The sequence below is a fragment of the Lissotriton helveticus genome, chromosome 3_1 (genome assembly GCF_964261635.1).
Source record: "Lissotriton helveticus chromosome 3_1, aLisHel1.1, whole genome shotgun sequence".
Classification (NCBI taxonomy): Eukaryota; Metazoa; Chordata; class Amphibia; order Caudata; family Salamandridae; genus Lissotriton; species Lissotriton helveticus.
The window spans coordinates 164,155,100-164,180,197 of record NC_136061.1 but is presented as its reverse complement, the minus strand read 5'-3'; the positions used below and the strand labels follow the sequence as shown (position 1 = coordinate 164,180,197).

Below are 25,098 nucleotides of genomic sequence, written 5' to 3'. Positions count from 1 at the left end.
CTTTTTTTTATATCAGTTATAGCTTTACTACAATGACCACATTCATCTTGCAATTCCAAATGAACACTGAATGGCAGTCTACACTGCGGACAGTAGAGCTCACAATTTGAATTCAGTTTTGATTTATTTATTGCAGAGTGTACTGTACTCTATGTCGTTGGATTTTTTTAAGAGGAACTCACAAAAGCATTCCTCGATGTCTATGCTGAGTACTGCCTTCGATCTATACTGTGGATAGCAGGGCTCACAATTCGCATCGAGTCGCAATTGCCGATGACGCTGTCCAGTAGGCGAGAGATATTGCTCCCATTGCGGTCCACCCGGACCACGCATCATCGCTGGCTGCGCACAGGCTGAATGCTTCTAATGCCCCTAGCTCAGTGCAGTACAACTCATGGACCCTTTATAATACAATATTTTGTGTATAATTTCATATCTGGTGCCCCTACCTCAGTGTACCACAAGTCTTCGTCCCTTTAGGATAGAATCTTTTGTGTATTATTTCACATCTGGTGCCCCTACCTTAGTGCAGCACAAATCATAGACCCTTTATGATTCAATCTCTGTCTGATCCAATGATTACTGTTGTACTTGTTGCCAGCACCAACCATTCCTGGAGGGCTGATTTACACACACCCCACATGCATCCAGCATAGGCGTCACTGGACATGTGACCCTGGTAATAAAAAGTAGTCGAGCACACGTGCCCGTACCCAGTTCCACTATCTATCTGTGTCTGTGTGTTCATTATGTATGCAACATGCTGCCCCTGGCCCCTACCACATTACATTGTGCTCAGGACTGTGTATGCAACCAACTTACCTTTGACAGTGGGAACAATCTCTGGTTATGTAACTTTGTCTCGGTCATTGTACAAGTACGTACGTAGAGACTGGGTGATTAGAGTACTGCAAGGAGAGTGTATAGTGAATTTATAAGTGCGTGGGGATTGGCAGAGTGATCGTATAAGTACATATGTTAACACAGCCTAACTCCGACAATGAGCTTGTTTCTAATTGGCTGCCCTCCATGTGCCAAAAACTGAAATGTGGGCTTTGCATGGCCCTGTATTGCTACAGCTGCAATATTCCACTGAATGTGTAATAAACATTCACATCCACACAATGGTGTCATGTCCACCATCTTTCTTGTGTGGAACTATGGATGAATGTAGGGTCAGTGATTCCCTGTACCTTCCATGTTGGCCATATTGTGGGTCTTTGGTCACAGAGTGACACGCTTGCGACCCGGGTGACGGCAGCACTACAACAAGAACACTGATTCCTCATACAGCTCACGATGGAGCCACGTCCATAGCTCCCGAGTCATTCTTCACAGCCTAACGCAGGACTGGCATGCGCCAGGCCATCCCACTCTGCTTACGCTTACAGGGAAGGACAACAACGCTACATGGCCCAGATTTTCATTGAAGTGATCTGTTGGTCACAGGTCTAGTTGTCAATATGCCACAGCCACTCCCTCACGGCTGGTATACACCCACACCACACAAATCCAGCACAGGCGTCAAAGGACACGTGACCCTACCAATAAAAAAGACCGGGCGCACATGCTGTACGCCATTTTAGAGATGCTCCCACCGCATGCACTGTGATGGCCCATCCCGGTGGTCCGGACACTTCATGTAGGCCTGAGCCATCGAACAGGGGGGCCTATCGCAACGTGCATGGCCTCACTGGTCACTGAGTTAGTGGCACCGCAAGGACTGAGTGGGTGTGCAACCTGCAATGATGATAGGTGCACTAGTATGTCCTCTGCCATGGAAAAATCAAGACGCAGCACCAAATGTAAGACTTGTTGGCTTGCGGAGTGCAGCTGCATGATGTGGAGGGTGCCCTGTCCGCGAGAAGATGAGCAGTGAGACCTGGGTGCGCAGCGGTGGGCAAATACGTCTGAGTGGCGGGGGTGGATGGGGTGCAGCAGCCTGGATGCACAAAGGCGGCACAACGATTTAGGCATACGCAGTCGTATATACTCCTGCTTACTAATTCTGTACTATGTTTCAGAAGTGGGAGCTTGAGGGCTCCACTAGGTCCCAGCACATGGTTGGAGACACAGCGGTGGCGTAAAGGTGAGCTGTGAGGGTTTACTCCACAGTATGGGCACTCGCTGTCCCTCTTCATCTCTTCCTTTCTCTCCTTCACACTCTTGCTCTCTCTCTTCCTCTCACACTGTTTCTCTCTTTCTCTCTTCCTATTTCTCACACTCTTTCTCTCTCTCTTCCTCTCTCACTGTTTCTCTCTCTTTGTCTTGCTCACTCATTCTCTCTGTCTCTCTTTCACTCTTTCTTTCTTTCTTTTTCTCTCTCTCTTCCTCTCACTCTCACTGTTTCTCTCTTTCTCTCTGTCTTCCTCTCACTCTTTATTTATTTCTCTCTGTCTTCCTCTCACTCTTTCTCACTCTCTCTCCCTCTCTTTCTCTCTCATTTGATGGATGCATGACGCACAATCTTATTTTGCTTTTTATCTAACAGGCTGTGATTCACAAATTGAGCCCCCCCCCAACACTGAACTCCCGCCACTCAGTACCACCAGAGCTGAACTCGTGTGGAACCTGCGATGATGTGTGGCCATCCTGACAATCAACACCCACTTTGAATTGTGCGCTCTGCTTTACCGCGAGTACGCAACTCCTGACAAGGTTGCTTCGGCATGTGGTGGACCCTCTTACACACACGCCGGTGGTGAAAGGTGAACAGAGAGGCTTCTTTCCGCAGCAGCGGGCAGTCACCTCTGGGTGGCGGGAGTGGATAGTGTGCAGCAGCCTGGGCGCATAAGAGCAAACAGACACCTCCGACCTGTGGGAGTGGATGGGGTGCCGCAGCCTGAGTGCGCATCGGTGAAACAGAGAATTACGCATGTGCAGTTGTATACTCTGCAATTACTAATTCTATACTATCTTTTAGATGACTAAACTTGAGGGTCCACAATGTCCCGGTACGTGGTTGGAGACAAACCGGTGGCAGAAAGGTGAGCTGTGAAGGTTTTCTACAGTGTCAACACTCCCTCTCCCTCTCCATCTCTTCCTTTCTCTCTCTCACACTTTCTCTCTTTCTCTGTCTCTTCCTCTCTCTCTCATTCTTTCTTTCCCATTCTTTCTTTCTCTCACTTTCTCTCTTTCTCTTCCTCTCTCTCACACTCTTTCCTCTCTCTTCCTCTATTACACTGTTTCTGTTTCTCTCTTCCTTGTATCTCACTCTTTCTCTCTTTCTCTGTCGTCCTCTCTCTCACTCATTCTCTCTCTCTTCCTCACTCTCACTCTTTCTCTCTCTCTCTCTTCCACTCTCTCTCTTCTTCTCTCTCTCTTCCTCTATCTCACTCTTTCTCTCTCTCACTGTTTCTCTCTCTCTTCGTCTCTCACTCTTTCTCTCTGTCATCCTCTCACTCTTTCTTTCTTTTTCTCTCTCTCTTCCTCTCACTCCCACTGTTTCTCTCTTTCTCTCTGTCTTCCTCTCACTCTTTCTTTCCTTTTCTCTCTGTCTTCCTCTCACTCATTCTTTCTCTCTCGCTCTCTCTCTCTTTCTCTCTCCTTTGATGGACGCATGACGCACAATCTTATCTTGCTTTTTATCTAACAGGCTGTGATTCACGAATCAACGTCTCCGCCCCCCCAACACCACCACAGCTGAACGCAATGTAGAACCTGCGATGATGCGTGGCTATCACTTTACTCTGAGAGTCAAACCAGTATGTTGCATAGGGGGCCTAAGCTACATGACATTAGCGCTCCAAGTCCAGTCCCGCAAACACCCCTGTTCCGGTGACCGCTCAGCCCTCCACAGGGCTTGGTCGCCCCACTAACTGCTGCCGCTCCTGCCTGCCTTTGCCGCCTCTTGCCTGCAGATTCCTTCGCTCGCTGCCCGCTGCTCCTGGGAATTTCTCGCTGCTCCTGGGAGTTTCCCGCTGCCCGCTGCTTCTTGGAATTTCCCGCCGCTGCCTCCCTGCAGCCCCGCCCCCCTGTGATTCCATTCGCTGCCCCGCTCCCGCCACCCAGCTGCTCCTCCCTCCCGGCTCCTTACTTATGAGGCCCCCAGAGCGACCGCAAAGCGGACGCGCGTAGCGGGAGCACCGATTGAGCACCGATTGAGCGCCGAAGGTGCGCCAAAGGTAAGCCCGTCTGCGCCCGTCCGCGCCTGGCCCGCGCCCAGCACCAGGACCCCTGGCCCTCCCCGCCGAGGCAAGACGACCCGACTGACCTACGACGCCGCCACTCTCAACGCACTCAATGCCGGCCGGACCCACGCCTGCTGCCGAGCCACCCCGAGACGCACCCACGGACCCTTCACCTGCTGCACCTGCAAGTTCACCTGCCTCCGAACCTGCCCCGCACCCGCCAAGACAAACACCAGCAGCAACCACCTCAAGTGCATCCTGATCAACACCCGCTCCGTCCACAGACACGCCGTGGAACTCTGGAACCTCCTCGACGCTACATCACCGGACGTCGCCTTCCTCACGGAAACCTGGATGAACGCCTCCTCTGCACCCGACATCGCCATCGCCATCCCGGACGGGTACAAGATCATCAGGAGGGACCGCATCAACCAGACCGGAGGTGGCATCGCCATCGTCCACAGGAACACCATCCGCATCACGACCGACGCCAACGACTCCTTCGCCGCAGCCGAACATCTCCACTTCCAGATTCACACCGACCCTAAGACGACCCTCAGAGGCACCCTCGTCTACAGACCCCCGGGACCACGCACACAATTCAGCGAAGACATCACAGACTTCATCAGCCCGCACGCCCTCCCCTCCACCGACTACATCCTCCTCGGGGACCTCAACTTCCACCTGGAGAACAACAAGGACCGCAACACCACCGCCCTGCTGGAAAACCTCGCCAACCTTGAACTCAAGCAACTGGTCAACACCCCCACCCACTACGCCAGCCACACGCTTGATCCCGTCTTCTCTTCGAGCAAGTACGTCACCTTCAGCCACGCCACCGGACTCCACTGGACCGACCACAGCTGCGTCCACTTCAGCTTCAAAAGATCCACGACCCACCACCACCCGCAACAGGTACCTCACAGGAATTGGAGCAAGATCACCGCAGACCAGCTCACCACCTCCCTCAGCCAGAGCCCACCCGCCAACACAACGGACCCCAACGAAGCAGCCCGCAACTTCACACAGTGGCTGACCGCCTGCGCCGACGACCTCGCGCCACTAAAGAACCCTCCCAGCAGACCCAGAAGCAAGAAGGCATCCTGGTTCACCGACGACCTCAAGAACTCCAAGAAGACCTGCCGCACCCTCGAGAAAGCCTGGCTCCTCGACCGGACCACCGACAACATGACCGCCCTCAAACACGCTACCCGCAAGCACTACCAGCTCATCCGCACCACCAAGAAGAAATCCCTGAAGGAACGACTGGACAACAACGCCCACGACAGCAAAGAGCTCTTCACTATCGTCAAGGAGTTCTCCAACCCCAGCACTGGCACCAACGACATCACTCCATCACAAGACCTCTGCGACTCCCTCGCCTCGTTCTTCCACCGCAAGATTGCCGACATCCACAACAGCTTCGGCGCCCCACCCACGCACCCAACCGTCGAACCAACGCCCCCCACCGCCACCCTTCGCACCTGGACCACGGTGACCACCGAAGACACAGCCCGCACGATGAACACCATCCACTCCGGATCACCGACCGACCCCTGCCCACACCACGTCTTCAACAAGGCCGACTCCACCATCGCACCCCAACTCCGGAACATCATCAACGCCTCCTTCAACACCGCCACCTTCCCGGAGAGCTGGAAGCACGCCGAGATCAGCGCCCTCCTGAAGAAACCTACAGCGGACCCCACCGATCTCAAAAACTTCCGCCCCATCTCGCTCCTCCCTTTTCCTGCTAAAGTCATCGAGAAGATCGTCAACAGACAGCTGACCGCCTTCCTCGAGACGAACGGATCCCTCGACCCCTCGCAGTCCGGCTTCAGAGCCAACCACAGCACCGAGACCGCCCTCATCGCAGCCACCGACGACATCCGGACACTGCTCGACAAGGAGGAAACAGTGGCCCTCATCCTCCTGGACCTCTCCGCTGCGTTCGACACGGTCTGCTACCGCACCCTAGTCCAGCGCCTCAGCAACATCGGTATCCAAGAGAAGGCACTGGAGTGGATCATCTTGTTCCTCGCCGGAAGAACACAAAGAGTCCGCCTCCCCCCGTTTCGCTCCGAGGCCACCGAAGTCATCTGCGGCGTCCCGCAAGGATCTTCACTCAGCCCCACCCTCTTCAACATCTACATGAAACCTCTCGCAGCCATCGCACGCCAGCACAACCTCAACATCATCTCTTATGCCGACGACACCCAGCTGATCCTCTCCCTCACCAGAGACCCCGACACCGCCAGAACCTGCCTACACGAAGGGATGAAAGACGTCGCCGAGTGGATGAAGGACAGCTGCCTGAAACTGAACTCGGACAAGACGGAAGTCCTCATCCTAGGATCTTCGCCCTCCGCCTGGGACGACTCCTGGTGGCCCCCAGCCCTGGGCACCGCACCCAAGCCAACCGACCACGCACGCAACCTGGGCTTCATCCTGGACCCCTCCCTCTCGATGACCAGACAAGTCAACGCCGTCTCCTCATCGTGCTTCAACACCCTGCGTATGCTTCGCAAGATCTTCCGCTGGATCCCGACCGAGACCAGAAAGACTGTCACCCAGGCACTCGTCACCAGCCGACTGGACTACGGAAACGCCCTCTACGCCGGAACCACAGCCAAGCTACAGAAAAGACTCCAGCGCATCCAGAACGCCTCCGCCCGACTCATCCTGGATGTCCCCCGACGCAGCCACATTTCCAGCCACCTGAGGAACCTGCACTGGCTCCCCGTCGACAAGAGGATCACGTTCCGGCTCCTCACCCACGCACACAAGTCTCTCCACGACCTGGGCCCCAAGTACCTCAACGACCGCCTGACCTTCTACACGCCCACCCGCCAGCTACGGTCCACCAGCCTCGCCCTCGCAGCCGTACCACGCATCCGAAGAGCCACCGCCGGAGGAAGATCCTTCTCTTACCTGGCTGCCAAGACTTGGAACTCCCTCCCCATCCACCTTCGGCTGACCCAGGACCATCTCGCCTTCAGGAAACATCTCAAGACCTGGCTGTTCGAGCAGTAGCATACCCCTCCCCCCAAGCGCCTTGAGACCCTCCCGGGTGAGTAGTGCGCTATACAAATGGCATGATTGATTGATTGTTCAAAGGACACTGTGAGTATGTCCCACTGCAATCTGGGGTTCTTCCCATCCCTTGCTAATCTAGACCGGAGCAACCGCAACTGAGCAAATAGGATTTTTTTTTTCGAATATGGGAATACTGTTGAACAAATACATGAATTTGGGCAGGCTCAACAATTTTATGAGTGGCACATAGCCAGCCATGGATAAGGGGAGTGTGATCCACCATTCTATCTGATCCTGCAGTTTATCAGTGACCAGGCAATAGTTATCTTAAATAATCCTATGCCTTTTTCTCTGTTGATCATCCCCAAATATTGTACTGACCCATCACACAATAGCAATGGAAAGTTCAAATGCAGTCTACTAGCAACGTCAGTTAGTGGAAACATCTCTTACTTGACCAACTTTTGCGTATTCCTGAATCATCTCCAAATCTTACTATCTCTTTGATCAGAGGGGCACATTTGTGGCTGGTCTACCAACATAGAGCATAATATCATTGCAGCAGAGGGACATTAGTACATGGCAGACTCCAAAGCAATACCTCTACGGCTCTGGCGCTCTCGCAACCAGGATTCCAGTGGCTCCATAGGAGTGATGAGAGCAGACAGTCCTGCAGAGTACCTCTATGTATCAAACACGCATTGGCATAGCCAATAGGTCTCGCCTTTGCGGCCTTATGTGTTTAGCCAGAACTTTTGGCTATGTTGTAGAGCATTGTGGCTGCTATGCATCATGTTGAAAAGTTATAATAAAAAATGTTAAGCATTTTTGTTACCTTTATACAAACCAAGACGACAATATATACAACTGAACAACCTGATTAAAAAAGGTTTTAACATAAAAAATGTCTTCTAGTTGTTTTGTACTTGCACTGCTGTCAACTTCTTCCTGCCTGTTCTCATGTTTGTTATAAATTTTTTTTTATGCGGGAGCCGGACATAAATAACGGGTGAGTGGAGGTTGGAAAACGGTAATTTAATTAGAACACGAGCAGTGGACAGACACTAGGGGAGAATCGACAGATTCCAGATTCCAAGGGCAGACTGACGTGATGCTTAGGTAGTGCGCTGATGCAAAATGGTGGTGGTGAGTGATGTTTGGTGCTCAGGTGGTGCCACTATATGGTGTAGAATGGCGGTACGTTGTGAATTTGAAATATGTAGTTTGGTGTGTAATTATATGGTGTGTATTGGAAATGTGTGGAGTTGAATTGTGTGGCCTGGAACTGTGGTGTTGAGTGAAATTATGCTTACTGAAATTGTGTCATGGTGTGGAGTGCATTTATGTTGATTGGTGGTATGCGGCAGAGTGGTATTATGTGGAGAGTATTTATATTGCATTGAATACAGTGTAATTATGTGACGTGTAATTATGTGGTACAGAGTATTATTATGTTGAGATTGCTTGAAGCCCACCAAGCTAACTTTACCCTTCGGCTTTGAACCTGATGAAGAGCACTAGAGTGTGAGGTTAGTGGAAACATATTTCAGGGTAATTCTTTACCCTGGATTGTATAAAGGAGGCGGGAGTAATCGGGCACTTCCCTTTTTTGAAATCATCAAATCTTCAGCCAGCCCTGTACAGAGGACATTTAAAAACAATTAAAAGTCAACCATGAAACAGATATCTATGAAGCAACCAGATAGGAGGAGTCTAGTTTCCTGGGGTGGAAAATGGCTACTTATTACACATGACGTTTGAAGGTGTATCCTATTTTGCATTATTCAAGATACCCTTCATTGGTTAAATGTCGCTGAAATCTTCATGTCTATAAGCCTCATACAACCCGGGCCGGTGGCTACTGTGTGGTTATTCTCTGTACGTCACTTCCTGTTGCCTGCCAGGATAAGGGAACCCAGGTTTAATTCCTCCAGAGGTACTCATGAATTATGAATATACCCTATACACCTAAAGATATTGCACCAGAATATTATTTTTCCAGAATCGTGGAATTGAAACGTGCAATTGAAAAGTAAACATATACAAAGGACTTTAAAAACTCACTGTTAGTCTAAGATGGCTAAAAAAGTGTCCGTCTGCTATCAAAAAAATGAATATAACTGCTTATAAAAGCGTGGAGTCGTCGATCACATAACTGGGGTGCATGTTGGTCCCAGCTTAATTGTTACAAGCAGAGCGTGAAGCTATTTAGCCTTTTTTGGATCCAGATTGCCGGCTTCAGTATTCCAAGCAAATTACCCTGACTCTACGCGAGGCCGTAAACTGGAACAGAAAATTATATGTGCCTCATTAGGAATCATTATTTCGGGCGCCAGGGGGGGTGTTCAATCACTGCAAAGGCTCTTAGAAACACAACCTGCGATATATTGTTACGCTATTTTTAAGTTATGTCAAAATGTAACAAGCACCCTTCACAGTGTGCCTTATTTCTGGAGGTACTTACTGGAAACAAAGGAATCTAAACATTGTAAATGGTTGGAAGTGTAGGTTTCTTCCTTAGAAATATGCATTCTTTCCCATCAGAAAGCACCGCGTGTTAATGAGTCACTGTGATGGATTGGTGCTGTGAAACTCCATACCGTTTTCTGGGTCCAGCGCTGGGGAGCCCTGTTGTTGGGGCAGCCATGCGCTAAACAAATCATTTTAACATAATATATAGCAACTTTATGAACTGTTACTACTCATTCAGTCGTGATAGGCTATTGCAACTACTAGCTTATGTCACAAACGCATGGACGCACGTTGTTACTGAGAAAGACGTAAAGAGATACAAGGTAGCTTTTAGTAAAATTGAAATGGTATCACATTAAATAGACTTTTGTAAATCACTTTTCACCTGGTAGGAGAAGTATGTATTTGATTTTAAAAAACTAAAAAAACAAAATCCCGACTCATTGGGGTAATCTGGGTATGGATATCAGGTCGGCAGAATCTGTTTCCATTTCGGAAGTTGTGCCTGCCCACCAGTGAACTCGGTCAATGACTGCTGCCTGCTCCGGCGCACGCTAGAGGAAAGCTCGCTGTGTGGTCTTGTGCTGCACTCTAAAATGCGAAATCACGAGAGACCTACATGTCTTAAAGTTCGAGCTGGATATGTATTTAATTTATCGGCCTTGAATGCTTGCTATTCGGTTGTGCTGATGCAATCTGAACCAAGCATTAGCAATGGTGGGGGGGAGGCGGAAAGTCACGGACAGCGGAGTGCGGGCGGGGAAGGGCGTGTCCCTTGCGGGAGCGAGTAGCAAGGTGTGATAATTGTTGACAAATGGCGCCACTGCTTGCTTCCGCAAGGGAATCGCCAAACGTGCACGCGTTGCCATTGAAAGCAATGCAATGCGTGCACGTTTTTGGCCCAAACAGCAAATCGATTTCAAGAGGTCTCCTCCTATGCAGCGCATGCGTGCTGCGTAGCCAAGACCTAAAAATCAAGAGAGATACAGCCGTTTACTTAACCCTAGCAGTCGGAGCTTCCATAATGTTAGTAGTCACGCCTAGCCTAGCGTAAGACCACAAATACACACAGCCACTCAAGTGAATCAAACGCCTTCTTGGCATCTAAAAAAGCTGGCAGGGCATCGTCTGTCAAGCTTTAACGGCCGGTAATCACTGACTGCCAGAGCCTGTGTGGAAGAGGAAGCACCCGCCGGCAAGAAACTAGGTTTCCCAGCAGGCGGAGCGGGAGTCACGTCCCACGTGACCTAGACGCTCACCGGACCCGGATATAGGGTCAGTCAGGAGCTGACGATTATTCTGGCGGATTTCTCTGAGGTTGCTGTCTCGAACGACGGAGCGTGGAGGCGGTAAGAGTGCCTTAGGTACTTCCCGTAATTGTCTTGCATGCTTGCTTTGTTCCCGTAATTCTTGGCCGGGTTATCCGGCAAAGAACACGCTGCTCCTCTGTTGGCTGAGACCGCTACGTTTGGCGTCTCATGCAGAGGAGCGCTCTTTGTGCCTTACAGATAGGTAATTAACTAGTACACTTTTCTGTTGGATGAGACACGCAATCTCTGCGGTCTCATGCAGAGGAGTGTTCAGTTGCCTGATTTGGACATCCCCCACTGCACGTGCACTCCCTGTTGGCGAGAGCAGCCTCCTGGAGGGGTCTCATGCGGGGAGTCTGGGTTCCCTTATGATAGCTGCTGCGGTAGCTCTAGACTAACTGTTGAACCTTGTCAGTTAGTGTGCATTACTGAACAGTGTTGTCTCCACACCTGTAGATTCCACCTCAGTGACCAGAGTAACAATAGGCGGTTACTCAACTGAGGATTGGGATTTTATGCGATGATTGCTTATGAATATGGACAGATATTGAGCAATTACATATGGTTTTGTGCGTTCTAAACAAACCGATGTCGGCTCTGCAACGGCATTATACAAGGAAGGGATTGTACCAATGCATTCTTTTGTTTCACGTTTGGTTGTCCGCCTTGTTTCTTGTCATAGGAGAGAGAGAGACACAGAGGGGGAGCAGGACGACCCTGCTTTGCATAAAAAGCCATACTACATATACCCTAGGGTTGGTAGGGGAGAAAGTTTACCCTCTGGTGACCAAAGTGCCTAAATGTTATGTTGCTGTAGACTTTCACCTCCATGATTGTTTGTCTTTTTTCCGGTGGTTCATGCTGGAAGCTTGCAACCACCCTCTTCTCTTTTCTGGTATTACTACATCCTTCTTTTACTTTACAGGTAGATCATTACTTAAAATACATATGTTGATGTAGTGGTATTTCCTTTGCCTGTGTGCTTTGACTAAGATCAGGGTAGTGACGGTGTTCTTTGTTGTGTCATCCACAGATCTCTCTCCTTGCAATTCCTATGCTTTCCTTCCCTCGCTTAAGTGTCTCACTAGTCCACGTGTATTTTATATTCCGGACTTGGGACGTTCGAGAGGTGGACCCCTTTTGAGCATCAGCACAGTCCCAAAGAGTCTGGAAGGTGGAACCTGACATCGTCCTTCAGCCTGATCTGGCTTATCAGCGTGAACAATGTGCTCAAGTTGCTGCATGTGGCTCTACCTAGGATGAATCCCAACTGCTCAGAAGGAAAAAGGCCTAGCATTAGTGGGTCAAGGCGTTTGGTGTGATATGGTGAAAGCAAACAGACTTTATTAGGAGTATAAACAGGAAGGTTTTTATTTAAATACTTTCACTGTCTGGTAAAAAGGATCTTTCTGTCCCTCTGTTCTTTTTCCGGGGGTTCCTCTTCCCTACTTTTCGGGTGACACTGTTTCTTTTGTTCTCTAGTAGGGACGTTCTCCTCTGGTTCTGGATGCCTTCGACAAGACTACAAAGATTACTGGTAAGTATGTATTTTCTCTCTACATCCAACTCTCTCCCTTTCTTTCTCCTTTTACCTATCTTTTCATCATTTCATTTTATTTTCTTCCTTTTAATTTTTCTTTCTTTTTCTTTTCTCACTTTCTTAACTCTTTGCTTTCTCTCAAGTTCTCGTATCCTTTATGTACCCTTTTAGTTCAAACTTAATCCTTATGCTTGGCTATTCAGAAGTAAAACAAACTTTCCAACTCAAAGTACCTTCCGCTAATTAGCTTAAAAGACTTGTTTTGGTTAAAGGGGCAAAAATGGAAACAAATGACTGTCAGCTTTTAAAAGCATAGAACTCCTGAACACCTGCATCAACCTGCAAAAGTGGCTGATCTAATCAGCCTTTAGAGTTTCCCCCTCCCTCCATACTTCAGCTAGGTATGCCTCCGCCACTGCCGTATGCGGGAACCAACTTGGTCAAGCTCACTCCCGTGAGCGTGGCTACGGCTGGGTGCCTTTCCAGTCTTGCTGACACTTGGGAGGCACTGCAGCTGAAGCAGTGGCCTGCTGATGTCATCTTCAGGTTAGTCCTCTGTCTCTGACCTCTGGGTCCCGCTGCCAATAGGTCGGCGTTTGTCTCCCTTTCCTTTCCAGTCCCCACGTCCCTCTGAACTCCTCGGTTCTCTTGGAGATCCTCCAGCAACTGTCATGCTGCCTGTATTCTCCATCATTCCTGTGGCGTCTTCTATCTCCTCATCTCTTCGCGCTGCACCCTCTCCGTACTGTCCCTTTTCTATCTCTCTTTCCATACTCCCTCCCCTTGTCTTTCTTCCTGTTGAAAAAAAATGTGAGTCCGTTTTCTATTTATGTATTTCTTCCCTTTCTTGGTGTTTGTCTTTCATCTTTCCCTAATGTTTTTCCTTCTGTCTAAGGATGATCTAAAAGGACCATGCACAACCTGCATATGGTATAATAGGTAAGTATGTAACCCTGTCGGGTTCCTGTTCTCCAGCCCCCTAACAGTTCGCCTGGATGCTGGTGAATATTTATTATCCAGGTATTACCCAGGTACGGAATGCTGTACCGAGCGTGGTACAGCATTCCGTAGTTGAATTTTTGTGACCTTAGTATTTCCTTAGTGTCTGAAAAAGGTCTCCTCACTTCCTGCACCGCAAAGGTAAAATCAGGATAACATGATAATTCACTGCCTTGATACCTGATGTTTCCCTTCTCACTGGCTAAGCCCAGAACTGTGTTGTAGCCTCAATAATTCATGAACCAAGAGATGATGCCCTGAGAAGGTTTCACACTCAGCGAATTATGCCTCTGCTCCACCACTAGCAGAGTTGAGAAATTAGTGCAATCAAAAGGTTTATCAAGCGAGTTTTAATAAATGTTCTGTTTTACTCAGTTTGGTGTCACAAATCAATTCGCTCCCTGCGCTCTTGTGCCCACCACCAGAGGGCCCAATTGTGGGACTCTCCAGTGTTCTAATAAGCCTCTGGACCTTCCCTCGCATGCATATACTGACTTCCAGCCATTTAGATGCTATTTGGAAATTGCCAACCAATTCAAATCCATGCCGTGTTTTGTGGAAGCCAGTCTATCATGCTTGAAACTTCATTACATATAATTCCCTGCTCACTGCACCCCTGCAGACCAAGGATGAGTGTCCAAAGAAAGAGGAGATACATTTAATAACCTCACTTTTCCATTTGAATGATATAGCCCAATCTTGTGACCCAGTAAAGATCACAGTCCCTGATACTAACGCGACAATGTTTAATACTAAATTCAAGGTAAACAATGCTCAGTTTAACAAAAGAGAGAAAAGACCTACTAGAACACAGACCGCTAGTAGCCAATTTGAACAAAATACAAGTTTACTGCTGTTGCTTGTTGTGAAGTTGCCAAACCTACCACTGCCCTTGTAGGGAAAGAACTACAATCTTCACAGGATATAATTAAATCTAAGATTCTGCAATTACAAGACAATAAAACTTTTCAGACCATGTTAAAATACTATAATCCAAAGTTCAAGTGGGAATCTAAAACCCCTGTACAACACTACTTTTCTGCAGCTATGTTAGCTTCCTTATAAGTGGAAAATGAAACCTAGCGCTCTATTTTGCAATCCCCTCATAGCTGGTCCAATGATTGTGTGAATAATACTGCAGCTTACCACCCATATTCCTCTCAGACTAGCCATGATACTTTGTCTCAAAGTTCAGTTATTGAAAGTATTTGAATTCAGAATGTTTTAAATCCTCTGATGTTTTGTGTTCTAGTGCTAAATTATACGTAGACGCTACATGTGAGACATGTCCCTCGACTTTTAAGGAACCCCAAATGGCAGGTAAAAGTCATGTTATCTCTTTGCTATCTCTTCTTGGTGGTAAGGTCAGTTGTACCCTAGTGGTAACCCATAGACAGGGCATTGACCCACAGACAAAACCTCAACCAGTGCCCAACATCATCATTTGCGTGACAATATCCTGTAAATCAGACCATGCTCTTGACCCAACTGCTGTGACTGTAGCAAACCTCCTGACTGAGAAGGAACAAGATCCTGACTCCTTGTTTGCTCTCTCTCCATCAAATATGCCACATATTGAAAATTCTGGATATATAAATACTCCATGCTCTGATGCATCTGTACCACCTTGTAATGCTGAAGAAAATAAAAAGGTCTTCCATGACCAAGTAATCTCTGACCTATTTCCTCTGACTAAGAGATGTGAACTGCCAAATGATAAAGGATGTCTGGTCATTAGTCTCTAAGATCAGCACCTTTCTTAGCCATTCCGAAGAAACAGCTACAGTGTGTTGTAATGTGCTAAGGAACTGTGAAGATTTCAATACTGACAACAGGAAATCTTCCATTCATGAGCTACTACCATTCCCAGAGTTTAAAGTCTGTCAACCAATTGCCTTTTCACCTACAGCTTGTCTTCTTGCATAGTCTCCAGAGCCCTCAGCTGCCCGCTGCCTTTGGGGCCAGAGCCCCCATCCGGCCCTCAGCCTTCGGAGACAGAGCCCTAGCTGGCCGCTGCCTTAGGAGCCAGAGCCCTCAGCCAGCCCGCTGCCTTTGGACCCAGGGCCCTCAGCCAGCCACCTTCTGAACTTCAGTCTGCAGCCGGCCTGCCTTCTTGAACTTTAGCCTGCAATCGGCCTGCCTTCTGAGCCCAGGCTTTTAGCTTGCCTGCCTTTTAGGCCCTCCTCTCACCTGCCTTTAAAGCCCAGGCTTCTAACTTGCTTGCCCTCTGAGCCCTCAGCTCACCTGCCGTCTGAGCATAAGCTTTAAACTTGCCTGCCTTCTAAGCCCTCAGCTCTCCTGCCTTCAGAGCCCAGGCTTCTAGCATGCCTGCCTTCTGAGCCCTCAGAGCTCACCTGCGTTCAGAGCCCACTGCTTCTAGCTTGCCTCCCTTCTGAGCCCGAGGCCTCAGCTCACCCGGCTTCAGAGCCCAGGCTTCTCGCTTGCCTGCCTTCCGACCCTGAACCTCTACCTTGCTTACCTTCCAATCTTGAGCCTCTAGCTTGCCTGCCTTCTGACCCTGAGCCTCTAGCTTTCCTGCCTTCCGACTCTGAGCCCCTAGCTTGCCTGTATTCCGACTCTGACCCTCTAGCTTACCTGCCTTTTGAATCTGAGCCTCTAGCTTGCCTGCCTTCCAACTCTGAGCCTATAGCTTGCCTGCCATCCAACTCTGAGCCTCTAGCTTCCCTGCTTTCTGACCCTGTTCTTCCAGTCTGACAGCTTTAGAGCCTTCACGTATACTTTTAGAGACTGAGTGTCTAGCCTCGAGACAAAACTCTCAGCATGTAAGCGTTCAGGGCCAGAGCTTCAACTCTGCTTCCTGTTACCTCCTTTGTATTCCATCGGCGTACCTTTGAATTCTGTGCCTCCTACCAACCTGCTTTGACCCTGCAGCCAATCTGCCTTAAATTTCAGAGTGCTACTCCAGCCTACCATCTGAACTTCAAGCATCTTTGATTCAGGCTTCTAAGCCCCCGTTCCTGTATTTGGAGTTCTGCCTTCAGTACTGCTGTTTATTTACAGACTACTATTCTATCCTCCAGAACGTCACTTTTGCAGCAGTTCTCTGGTACCTTGCACTACAACTCTGATGGAAATCGATTTATTTCATAGGAGCAAAGGCTTTTAATCCAGTTTCAGGTCCCAGGAGCTTGTCTTGGGATTGGGCATGCTGTCACAATATGCTGTTGTGCCCACCACCAGGGGGCCAAATTGTGGGACTCTCCAGTGTTTTAATAAGCTTCCAGGCCTCCCCGGCATGCATATACTAACATCTAGCCATTGGGATGCTATTTGGAAATTGCCATTCATTCCCAGTCCTTGTTAGGGTTTGTGGACACCAGCCTGCCCATGCTTGTAATTCCAGTACCTATAATCCCCTGCTTCATCTCCACCCCTGCAGCCCAAGGATGTTTGGTGGAATTCAGCACACCTGTGGCTGGCAGCTGCTAGCCTGTGCACGCCGGATGCATAGTTGAAAATAGGTTTCCCACGAACCTTCTCTCAGTACCTCAATCCATCCCCATGTACATTATACATCAAGAATTAGGCACTGGCTTTGTCTCTGACTTGATAGGCCTGATCCCAGTTGTATGCTGGCTAACGATCTGGACTAATTCAGAATTAGGGCCCAATTACAATGGCATATGGAAAAGCCCGCCGGCTGCCATGGTTTCTAGAAAAATCCCCCTGCATGACCCGCAGCATGTCCGTCAGCCAAATTACGATGCAATGTACGCAAAATCATACCTTGGGGGACGGATGACACAAAAGACCGTCCACCACCGTCGGAAAAGCTGCAAATCTGCCCGTGGCGGACAGGGAAAGCTGGTCAATGGCTTGAAAAGGCAGCTCCCACTTCGGCATGACCACACGGCGAACTACGATTAGAATGTGGAGCAGGCGGACCCAGCACGGCGTCCGACCGCCACGCACGCACATCGGCCAAATGAATGGGGGACGGAACTAACTTCACAACTATGCACAAAGTGTGCCACCCACAATCACAACACACACGCCACAATGATACACCCCAACTTGATCCTGATAAGGAAAGCCATGCGCAGCATGGAAGAGACAACTGGATGTCATCACTCATGTGGACACACCCACATACCACAGTATAAATCCAACCCCTTCCTGGATCAGCCTCTTATGCACACCACAAGCCGAGACAGAGAGACAGGACATCATTGACTCACACTGCACAACATTACACCCACCCATCTCCAAACAACACCACTTCCACTCACACACTGCACATATCTCCACCACTACCTTGCACCCTGTACCCCTCATTTATTTGCACCATGCTGCCCAAGACACTGCCTAAATCCACCGACTCAGAGTTGAAAGTGATGGTAGATGAGATAATCGGGTAGAACCACATCTGTTGGTGCACCTGGTCCAGCACACCTCACTTGCCCACAAGAATCAGATGTGCGCAAGGATCCACAGCAAAGTCAATGCCGTAGGGACCACAGTGTGTGATACTGTGTGTGACATCAGGAAGCAGTGGGGCGACCTCAAGGGTTGGGTCAAGCATCGGGCCCAGCGGAACCACGAGGTGGCCCAGAGAACTGGTGGCAGGCCACTCATTCCACCACTAACCCTCACCGAATGGGAGGAGAAGGTGCTTGCCATAATGCATCCAGAGTGTCTCACAGGAATCAAGTGGAGATTGGAGGCTGGTAAGTACTAACAAATGTCTCCCATCACACTGCAATGTATTGTTGTGCACAACAAGTGAGCCTCAATCGCCAGCCCACATCAAACTCATGTGGAATACATGCTTTCAATATGAATGGATCACAAGGCACACATTTCCTTACCCAGCTACACCGCACAGGTAGGTAGTCATGCACCCTGGCCTCCCTCCCAAACAGCATGTTCCACCCTCCCCACCAAACAGCTATGTGTCAGCTAACTCCATTGACTGTGCCTCCTAACATGTAGGTAGCCATCTCACTGGGGATGGGGTTGTTGAGCCCTGTCAGCAAGGCCACAACGCCCTCTGTCTTCCCTCACAGACAGCATGGAGCCAAATGACCCCCACATTCCGCACTTGGTAGGCAAGTCTAGAACCCCCCCATACGTGCTAGGTAGTGCATACACAGCCAATACCATTGAGAGACCACATGATTCACAGTGTCGCTAATGAAGCCACATGTAACTGCAAAGTAAAATACAAGAACGCGATCATAAAAAGACAATTTGCAAGTCCGATTGCCTCAAGGCAGAAAGACTCGGGTCAACACAACACATGCCTGGAAACCCTGTCAAACCTCACAAACCACAGGAGGCAAGTACAAAAAGCAAAACACAACTCATGAAGTGGCGGCATAGTAGTCAGATGTTCATTAAGAAGCCACAAATGTCCAAGTATAAACTGAATCAGATGAGCAACAAGTTGGTACCAGCGGACATGTCCTTGGAAATATAATATCTGTACAAATTATTTTGTATCTTCAGCCATGACACATAGCTAACGAGCAATGTATGTACCTCCACATTACGTTTGACTGCTGACTAACTGTCATGAATGCATAGTAATGCCAAGCTAAAAAGTAATTCAGCAAACAAATTATGGACGGAATGCTGACAATGCAAACATTCTCCCCCAGTCACAAGATCTGGGTTAAATCCATCGTTCTTTTGCTCACTACACCACCCCAGTTTGGACTCAGCCATGTGCAAATCAGTGTTGACTCTGTGCCTCATAGGAGCAGTCCAGAGCGAACTGCCAGGCCAGGTCCTCCCTGGACCGGAAACAAGCATCCCGGGACTGGTTTAAGGGTATGTCACCCGTCTTCAGCCAGCCTAGCTTGAATCCTGTGGCACAGTGAGCAAGGGACCCACGTCTGGGCATACCCATCCCATTTAGGGCAAAAAGTGTTACAGCAAACAAATGATGGACGGAATGCTGACGATGTAAACATTCTCCCCAGTCAAAAGATCTGGGTTAAATCCATCGTTCTTTTTCCCACTATGCCACCCCAGTTTGGACCCAGCCATGTACAAATCAGTCTTGACCTGTGCCTCATGGGAACAGTCCAGACCGAAAAGCCAGGCCAGGTCCTCCCTGGACCGGAAACAAGCATCTACTGGACCCGTTTCAGGGTATGTCACCCTTCTTCAGCCAGGCTAGCTTGAATCCAGTGGCACAGTGAGCAAGGGACCCACTTCTGGGCATACCCATCCCATTTAGGGCAAAAAGTGTTACAGCAAACAAATGATGAACGGATTAAACCCAGATCCTTGTGACTGGGGGTGAATGTTTGCATTGTCCAGCATTCTGTCCATCAATTGTTTCTTTTGCATATGTGACCCTAAGTGGGAAAGGTATGCCCAGACGTGGGTCCCATGCTCACTACCCCACTGGATTCAAGCTTGCCTGGCTGATGAAGGGTGATGCCCTGAAACTGGTTCAGGATGCTTGTTTCCGGTCCAGGGAGGACCTAGCATGGCAGTTTGGGCTGGACTGTTCCCAGAAGGAACAGGGTCAAGACTGATTTGCATTTGGCTGGGTCCAAACTGGGGTGGTGTGGTAAGCAAAATAATGATGGATTAAACCCAGATGCTTGTGACTGGGGGGTGAACGTTTGCATTGTCCAGCATTTTGTCCATCAATTGTTTCTTTTGCATATGGGACCCTAAGTGAGAAGGGTAAGCCCAGATGTGGGTCCCGTTCTCACTACACCACTGGATTCAAGCTAGCCTGGCTGATATGGGGTGATGCCCTGAAACCGGTCCCAGGATGCTTGTTTCTGATCCAGGGAGGACCTGACTTGGCAGTTCGGGCTGGACTGTTCCCAGAAGGAATAGGGTCAAGACTGATGTGCATATGGCTGGGTCCAAACTGGGGTAGTCTGATGAGCAAAAGGATGATGGGTTAAACCCAGATCCTTGTGACTGGGGGTGAATGTTTGCATTTTCCAGCATTCCGTCCATCAATTGTTTCTTTTGCATACGTCACCCTAAGTGAGTAGGGTATGCTAAGACATGGGTCCCGTGCTCACTACACCACTGGATTCAAGCTAGCCTGGCTGATGAAGGGTGATGCCCCGAAACTGGTCCCAGGATGCTTGTTTCCGGTCCAGGGAGGACTAGGCTTGGCAGTTCGGGCTGGACTGTTCCCAGAAGGAACAGGGTCAAGACTGATTTGAATATGGCTGGGTCCAAACTGGGGTGGTGTCGTGAGCAAAAGAATGATGGATTAAACCCAGATCCTTGTGACTGGGGGTGAATGTTTGCATTGACCCGCAATTCGTCCATCAAAAGCTAAACAGTAAGGCCATCTCAAATGAAATGGGCCAAACATGAACATCAAAGTTGCGCTGTGTAGTGAACATGCTGACAATGTAATCTCTCTTCAACAGGTGACTCACCAGCAACAGCAGGCGCCCATGCCATGGACGAGCCCAGCCAGTCTCCCGCCCCCAGGAAGGTGAACCCTCGGATGCAGACTCCATGGTCTTTTCGGATGAGGAGGACCAACCTGGCCCCTCCAGCGTGCCCAGGACAGCTCAGTCTCTGGCCCTCACTATCTCCACCACCACCACAACTCCCACAACAGCTGCACCCCCAACGCAGACCCCTGCAGCAAGGACCTGTGTGGCAGCCATCTCCACCATCACCACTGCTGCCTCCAACACTGTCCCACTGCCAGCAGTTGCAAATACCACTAGGGGATGCTGGGGTCGGTGTGCAGCAGCAGCGCCTGGCACAGCCACAGGTCCACGGCAGCAGAGCAGGTGGGAGGCCAACTGGGGGTCAGCCACAGGAGGACAATGAGACTGCGGCCCTGAACACCGTGCATACCAGCAGGACCAGGGACAGATGGCCAAGGTCATGAAGAACTGCGGGAACTCCCCGGCTGCAGAGCTCAATGAACGCTCGTTTGGGACAATATGTGGAGTACATGGATGTCCTGAGGGACAGGCATGTGGCTAAAATCGTTGTCAAACACCCCCCCATGGCCAGCCAGATGATAGTCACACCACCTCAGCAGTGGCCACAGGGAGGGGTGAGTCACACCACGGCAAATCCTCAGACACTGCTTAGCATGCAGCAGGCCCCCCCCCAGCCAAACGGCAGAGGGGGCGTCCGAAAAAAAACCCTGGAGGATCATGTGGCACAGCACCGTGCCGTATCAGTTCTCAGAGAAACTGCTGATGTCACCACTGTAACATTGAGCATTGACTGTCGTTGTAAATACCAAACAACATTGCCACAAGGATGGGAGTGTCCGGTTGGACTTTGGAACTCTACCATTGTGTGTTCTCCGCTAACTATCCGTTCACCATCACTTTCTACTTCACCTCTCACCTGTCACACATCGCAAAATAAACACAACTCATAACAGTATACCTTCGTGTTAAGAGCATTCTCATCACATTAAGCAGCATGTTGACTCACATTGCAATGTATCCGGTAATGTCAAAGCGAAAATCCATTGAGAGAGTGGAGGAACCTGGAAAGACACAAGGAAACAATAGTGCGTTGCCATATTATGGAATAACCGCAAAAGCACACCACGAGGCAACACTGTACAATATGCATTTCAGACCACACTGGCAAACACCATCAACATGGACAGCACGGTGACTGGAGCACACAACTGCACCTCCCAACACAGTTTAGCCCTTAGCATCCTGGTGAATGCAGTTCAGTGGAAAAGCTCACTTCTGTTACCGTTGTCATGTGTCACCAAGGCTGGTGCAGGTCAGTGCTGTGAATCTCTAGACATGTGTGTCACGTTATCCTCCCACATCAGTAGGGTTAAGATACAATGTGATCGGTGTCTGCTGAGAAAGCTGCCACAATCTACTCGGGTCTCTGTACCTCTCTCTGCCCAACTCAGGGGAAACACCTCAGTCACATGATAAGTAAGCATCATGACTGAACTGCACTTACCAGAATGCAGAGGGGTGAACTGTGCTGGGAGGTGAAGCAGTGTGCTCCCATCCCGCCTAAGTATATCATCATGGACATGCCAGAAGTTGTCACAGATCACACAATGCAGAACAATGAAATCCTTTGCAGTGTGCCCACAAGAGCCAGCATCACAACACATCCTGTCATGTGGACGATGGTGACATTGTCACATTTACACACTCAAGTACTGTTGCCCAGGGATTTTCAAGTGACATGTACGATCTATGCATGTTTACCCACATGTACACCAGTCCCTGTTAACATACCCACGCTAAATCTGTTTTACAACCAAAGTTATCTTCTCCTGAATGGGCACAAGTGCTGCGGTCACAGGGCAGGCATCACATATATAGGAACTGTTGCACGCCGTAATCCTTGATGTAGCAATGTTATCCTTACTCCCCCATATGTGATTGTGGATAGTCATTTGTGGCTTCAGATTCCCACGGCAAAAGCGGACTTCAAGAAGTGTGCAGGAACAATGGGCTTCTGTGTCAACAAGTAGTCGCTCATACATCAGCCCTAAGACCTTCGAATTCTAGGTGCCTTGACCGTCCTGCGTTATTCAGTCACTGCTGAACACAGCACTCCCACTGTTTTCTGGGGGATTGACACAAAAAGTCATCTAAATCCTCTGATACTTCAGGCTGTTGCACACTTTTTTAACATTTTTGGGCTCTGGCCTTGTCCCTTCGTTTCATGCTATTTCTGGAGTACTACCGGGTGTCATTCCTCCAATTTTCAGACTGCATTTAGCGGTTTGATATCACTACTTGTGGCTGTACAGCTGAGCGCTGGTTCTAGGAGTGCTCTCACGGCATGTCTTCCCGTCCTGTGGTCCAGGCGAATCCCGGTCAGTTGCAACTGTACCGTGACCGCATGCAGCTTCTCTTTGGATGTGTCCTATTAGCTGTGCTACGCATCAGTTATAGGCTAACCTTCCGCTATGCCTATTTCACCTGCGTGCAACCTGTGTTCTACTGCCGACGATGCCCTTTCAGTGGTCCATGGATGTCTGGCTTTCTAACACAACCTTTGTTGCCCTGAATCATGAGTCTTTTGTTGGTCCACGATCAGGACTGCTCCGGTGATGCACGTTTGTGGGATGCCTTTCAATGTGTCAGACAGGCTTCCAGCTGCGCCTGTGCATTTGCGCAAAGGCTCCTGTGCCTTGCCTAGATCGAACCTCTCCCTGGTTGCCACAGGATGCTCCTTTCATCCTCGTGGTGTGAGGAGCACATCTGTTCCTTCATACTGCTGGATTGAATGGCGGTCCTTTTTGTTGAAGATGATTTGGATCGACTTTTGGTACTAATTGCCTTCAAAGCTGCCTGTGCCTTCTTGGATTCGGAACTATTCAACAGCAACAGGAACTGTTGGTGACTAATTAAATGTCCTTTTACCTTTTTCACACCTACTTCAGAAATTGTCATTCAGCTCTCTGACTTTTACCCTGTCTGCATCTGCTTTGACTCTGCTAACCTCTGTGGTCTGTTTTGCTTGGTACCACAGACCTGAGCAAGGGGTAACTGTCATCAGACGGTCATTGACATTGTCGACTGGCATGAGCCTGGCTCCCATCATGCAGCTGTATTGCACGAAATGTACATGCGTAGTCATTTTGCAAGTACATTAGTATTTATCTGTCACATGAGAAGTGTCCGCAGAGCTTTTTCTCTGCACGGTCCAGGAGTACTGCCTGAACATTATGTCTGTGGTGGGAGGACATTGTCTGTTGTCATTCTGTTTTGTTCAGGCCCTGGCATCCCCACTCAACAAAGTGTCACAGCTGCTAGAGGAAACGGGTGCCTGATAGATGTGATGGGGAGGCAGGCTACTTGCCTCACATTTGGAGAGTGACCCAATCAGTGATGAGGGTGACACAGCACAGGGGATGTACATTTCACCATGTACTGGCTGAGGAATGGGTTGGCTGACAAAGCCCATAGACCTGGGACATCTCATTCACCTCCTCCCAGCAAGGGGTGGGGGGATATGCTCGTGGGTCTTTGTCCAGAGGGATTATTGATATGACATCTTGCTTCATGTATTATGGATGTGTCACTATGCAAACTGTATATGTACACATGCATTCTCAACTTCTTGTGGCATGTATGTTGCCTGTTTTGACACTATAGTAAGAAAATGCACATTTTAAATCGTTTCTTGTCTTCAACTTATCGACTTGTGTACAAACGCTTGCATACCTCTGAGTAAGTGGGAGAGGTAGTGAGGCACTATAGAAATTGGGTCCTGTGCTAATGGGTGCTTCTGGGTGCTCCGTCCCTGCCTGCCTAAGTTCTCTGATCCCACGCATAATCCTGTATATGTACAAAATGCCAGCAACATTTCTCAAAGTTCGTTAGACAACAGCAAGGCACACAGACACAGTCATAGTCGTTCATTGTTAACTTAGACTCAACTGAAGTAGTTGACGATGAGCTTCCTCACCACTGCCATCGTCACTGGGCATGTGCGGGTTAGGAGCGGGGGGCAGATGCTGTTCATCGTCGTCCAGAATTAGGGGGATCCTTCTGTGCAAGGCCAGGTTGTGTAGCATGCAGCAGGTGACTTCCATATGGCATACCTTTTGTGGTGAGTACATAAGTGCACCACCAGTCTGGTCCAGGCACTTAAATCTTGACTTGCACTGCTCCTGAGGCACAGCCGGGAGATC

General features: G+C 49.3%; 1 long non-coding RNA gene across 1 annotated transcript in view; it reads left to right on the top strand.

Annotated features, from left to right (window-relative positions):
- LOC144824456 (uncharacterized) overlaps positions 1-21,829 on the top strand; it is a 64,099-nt gene extending 42,270 nt beyond the window's left edge. The window contains exons 2-3 of the long non-coding RNA XR_013608957.1: positions 12,431-12,485; positions 20,864-21,829. This is a non-coding gene — a long non-coding RNA (uncharacterized LOC144824456). The remainder of the gene's footprint in view (positions 1-12,430; positions 12,486-20,863) is intronic.
- Positions 21,830-25,098: the final 3,269 nt, after the last annotated feature.